We start from the raw sequence: 5,013 nt of genomic DNA, 5'->3' as shown, positions 1-5,013 counted from the left end.
TAAGATCCATCTGGAGCAGAAGGTCTGCATCAACACCACTGAGGTTAGGTTTGTAACAGAGAACATGAACCTGATTCAGACTTGTCTCACTCTCAACCTGCTTCTGTCTGAAGGCTCACATTTAAAGTACTGGTGGATACGGCCAACTGCTGCTCCTCATTACAGAGGGCCCACTCCTCTCTGGTGGTTTCTGTGGAAATCCTGTCAGTTTCTCTGCAGTTTCTCTTCAAGCTGCTCCCTGGCTGGAAAATAGTGTTCATTCAGCTGAATGAATGAACTGTGAATGTGTCCGTATCACAGAAGGCAAAACTAATATTGTTTTCCATCCAGCAGCATGAAATTGTTTTCCTCCATCTCCATGTTTTTATGACTACTAGTCAGCTCTAACAAAAATAATAATGCTTCCATATTTAACAGCAAATGTAATAACTTCATTAAGATGGATTAAGGGAGAAGGGAGAGAAAGGTAGAGCCCACTTTTAATCTACTGGTTGCCTAATTTATATAATTGAGTTCTTTTCTCAAGCAAAATGCAGAATTGTAATGACAAAGGACAGCCGCAGAAAATTTCAACCTTGAGTGATTGTATTGTGGTCAATCTATGAATATTATTTTGTATTTACTTAATTATTTATGAACCGCACACATTCTCTCTATCAAGTGTTAAAAAAAATAAAAGCTTCATCAAGTGATCACACTGTATTCACTTAACATATTAAACATGTGAATACTCTTGAACACTTTTTACAAACATGAAGTTGATGAGACTGTATTCTCTACAGACTAATGTGATTATTTTGCCTCTAATGAATAAAATATTCAGCTCACATGCTGTATGTCACAACCTTAATAGTTTTCTATTTGTCAGACTGTTTGCAGGTTGATAATAAGCCTCAAACAAATTGAACCTCACTCCCTATCAGGTTGTTGTTGTACCAGAACTGTCACAGTGAATCCGAACTTCATGGAAAATTAAAGTGAATATATCTGATAGGTTTAGCTGTGCCTTTTGCTTTGCATATTATCTACAGAGTCAAACATACAGAATTAAAATTTTGTGTCAGACTTGTTGAAGATTTGGTTTCACTCTGTGGGAAAAATGATGAAGGTTATGCAGGAGGTGTTCTATTAGATATTTTGCTTTGACTAGCTCAACCTCTTAAACAAGACAGTCAATGCTGATGACAAAAATTAAAACTTAATTGGCTCCAAGAACAAAATAAGGAATCAGTGTATTTGCAAATATTATAATTTCTGTAAGCTTGTAAGCTTTTGATAAGAGTTTGCTGGAGTTGGCAGAGTTGATTTGTCTTTAAGACCCATTTTTTGAGGCCACGTTTGTGGTGTTGTTGGATTTAGGTGTACTTCTTCTCTCCCACCTTTCTTCTGTCAGTGCTCTTTTCTTTTCCCTTACTCCCCTCTTTAGTAAACACATTTTTTTTTATTTTCCTTACTTTTATTACAATAATTATTACATTTATGTTTAAAACCTATTGTCATTACAATGGATTTAATAATCCAAAAACAAATTTTTTGTGAGTTAGCATTAACTAGCTAGATGCTAGCAAGCCAGCTAGCTAGCTACATTTCAGTAGCTATAGCTTTGTGGCAGGCGCAGACTGATACTAATCACACTTTCTTTCAAAGTTAACATTAGAACATTTTTAAGGTACAAGCAGTTGGTCCCACACTACCAGCTTTTTTATAGTTCTTATTTTAAGCTGAGCGCTTAATGAGCATAACAGTTGACAGTACTCTATAGAATATATGAGCTATAATATAAAATGTAGTCTTTATAGTATATAGTTAAGAAAATATCATAGATCCAAGAGGAAACTGACCATCGGACAGTCTTGTCTAATGTCTGATTTTTCATTAATAAATAATAATCTCTTTCTCTCTCATGGTAGTAGTCTAAACACATGAAATGAATAGTGAGAAAATGATTTACCTGTTGGCACTTATATGTATAAAAGCCGATTATTTAAATCTGGCATCTTAAATATCTTGTCTTAAGTTTATACTGTATATTTTTATATTTCGACACTGTTTTTCACTGCTATTGGAGTTGGCTTTTAATCTCATTGTACATGTGTATCATGACAAATAAAGCATATCTATTCTATTCTATATACTGCTGGGCTGATGAGTTGATGGATGGCAGGTGTGAGCAGGTAACCAGCGGTGCTTTTCGTTATGCCAACGCGTCTCCTCGTTTCGCTTACTCGCGTCTTAGCTCCTCCCAGCAAAATGAGAGAGAGATGCGTGGAAGAGTACAGAGGAGGTAAACAGGCAAATGAGAAATCCTCCTTCCACAGCGTCAGTAAGCGACCTGAGGATTAACTGCACAGCTGTATCACCTATCAAACTGGTACCAATGCCCACAGAACCCCTCAAGAACAGTTTAAAAACCTTACAGTGATTTTAGCACTATTATTCTGTTGTTATTTAATATTCATTTGAAATATGCATATTCTAATATATGTACAGATCAGTGTTATTTGTTATTTACTAGACTGTGCGTATGCCGACTGTAGTGTAAAATAAAAAAAACAAACTGCTTCTTTATGTGATGCCACAATGCTTTGATATTAAATGATCCAGGAAATTGTTAGAAGCTGTTTTTTGTTTTGAAGCTGAGAGAATAAACGGTGTGAATTAAGAAGGATCAAATTTAGTTTTTAATATTATTAATTTGGTGTTAAGTCATGCCAAATACCACTCATGTTCCACATGTGGAGGTATTTTGGTATTTTTAGATCACACCCACTCAACTTAATAAAAGACTTCCGCAAAGGTTACACCAGTGTTTCCTCATTCTCGGCTCCTCCAGAAGCCTCCTCTCCCCTCGCTCTGCGTCTCCTCCAGGTGCATGTAAGGAATTAGAAGATCGTTAGAGAGACAGATGTGAACACTAGGGAACACTAGAAACACATCTAAGTGACCGTACAGAGAACCCAGAAGTTTAAGAGCAGTGTGAAATGGCTGGGAGCTCCAGTTTGCTCCATCACAATAATCTACTGCACTGGTTTGTAAGAAGCTTCACGTCCATTAATCCTTCTCTGACCTTACCTGGTCTACTTCCTATCAACTCAGAGATTCTGTAAATACAGTGTATTTTGTCAGTGGTGGATTACAGCATTGTGTTTGTAGATAATGGTATCTCAGTTTGTGGGTTGAGCTGTATTATTATTGTTGTGCTTTAACAAACCTAATCCAACAGGGACAGCGTACTCTCTCATTACAAGACTGAATAAAAGACAAACCATTGCTCTCCTGTGCATCTACACACCCTGATATAAATGTGCATGCTTCATGGTGTCATCTGTTTGTTGGTAAGAAGAACTGTGTGTCAGTAGTTCAGTATCCACAGCAGGTGATTGTATATACCAAAACTCCTCTTCTTTTCTGTAATTCCTGGTCCATTGTGGACTTAATCCTCCATGAGACAGTCTATTATCTCTGCTGGTGTTGGACCCATATTGGTACATTTGCAGTGAGTCACAAAAGCCCACTGTGTGAATCTGACATTTACTGAGGATGTTGGCTGCTGATTCAGACCGCTGTTGTTTGAATGTTGTTTGAATGTTGTTTCTGGTAAGTGAATGTGCCTTCAGTAAGGCAGTGCTCTACAAACATTTGGATGCACTGCGTGATGTCCTGTGTCTTATGTAGACTCTTCCACTGTGTATTTTTCTCCCCTAAACATTTATTATCACTATTTAAAAATGTCTCATGTCAGATTTTACTGTTTTACCTTATCCCTCCAGCTACAGAGACGTTTTTTATTCTCTGAAACATGCTGGACTGGAAAATTAAACACAGGAATTGTGATCATTATATAATAATGGTGTAAAATGTACTTTTATGATGACAGAATAAAAACCAGTCAAATCACTGGAGCCCAGAGGTTCAGTCATGCATCTCTAAAAGGTTCCTCGTTCATAACCATTGGTTCTATTCTCCAATATATTAATGCTGATGAATCAGCAGAGAAATAAAGTTGATGCTGAACTGCTGGTGTTCAGTTTCTGCTGCAACACTAAGTGTTTTTTCTAATGTCAAAGGTGGTTTGACTTACACAAGGTTACATGAATATAAAGGTGTTTGTGGAACGGTTCTTATTACTGTAAGTAATGTATTGACTGTGAATCTTTAATACTGGCATTTCCCTGTACAGAGAGGCATGGTAAATGACATATGCGAGAAGAGGGTGTAAGCCTCAAAAAAGACAATTCATACAATTCAGCTATGATTATAATACACATTTTCATTACAGAGGAACAAAGGATTTCCTAACTAAAATTGTTTTAAATCTGTGTGATTGTTAAAAAAATCCATCTTTTAGAGGCAGATCTTTCTCCGATATAGTGGCAGCCCTCTCATAATCACCTGTTGTGTACAATCAGTGTCTAAAGTATTCCATTGTTGTCCACTAGAGAGAATGAAATAATCTTCATTTGTGACAAACAAAAGCCATTGCAGAGCTGCAAATTTCATCTTATTGACTCAGAGCAACAATAAATTACTTCGTTTGTCATCATCACCCAAGAAGGAGAAAATACATGAGTTTCAATGTGAACATTAAAAATGTGACTAAGATTTAGAGTTAGAATCACTTGTTTCTCCCTCCTCACTCTGATTTCAATGGTTCTTGTTTGCCTTCCCCTGTGCAGGCATTGTAATTTTCTTTAATATTAACTTATTAATTTAATTTTCTTTCAATCTTTGTCCAGAACCTTTGTGAATGTCATGCGTCATGTTGGAATAAATAAACCAATGGTGATGTTCTTTACACCTGACATAGTTGTATATCTATATATTAAATAATGTGATTATGTGAAATCAATAGAGATTTTTATTTTTCTACAGCTGCAGAACAGCAGCCAGAGCTTCTCATTGGTTCTGTTGTTTGCCTTCCCCCCTGCAGCAGGAGTAACATCACATTTCTCAGATCTTTGCTGCTGCATGGTCTTGAGAAACCCCAAAGAAATGATGTAATGTGTTCGCTGC

At 36.6% G+C, this 5,013-nt stretch overlaps 1 protein-coding gene across 1 annotated transcript in view; it reads right to left on the bottom strand.

The window, feature by feature from the left end:
- The window catches only part of tusc3 (tumor suppressor candidate 3), a gene marked incomplete in the record, with an annotated part of 92,565 nt that overhangs the window by 32,672 nt on the left and 54,880 nt on the right, over nucleotides 1-5,013 (bottom strand).

The sequence above is a fragment of the Morone saxatilis genome, unplaced genomic scaffold (genome assembly GCF_004916995.1).
Source record: "Morone saxatilis isolate NCDOM2014 unplaced genomic scaffold, NCSU_SB_2.0 Contig17, whole genome shotgun sequence".
Taxonomy (NCBI): domain Eukaryota; kingdom Metazoa; phylum Chordata; class Actinopteri; family Moronidae; genus Morone; species Morone saxatilis.
This window is presented reverse-complemented; position numbering and strand designations above follow the sequence as displayed.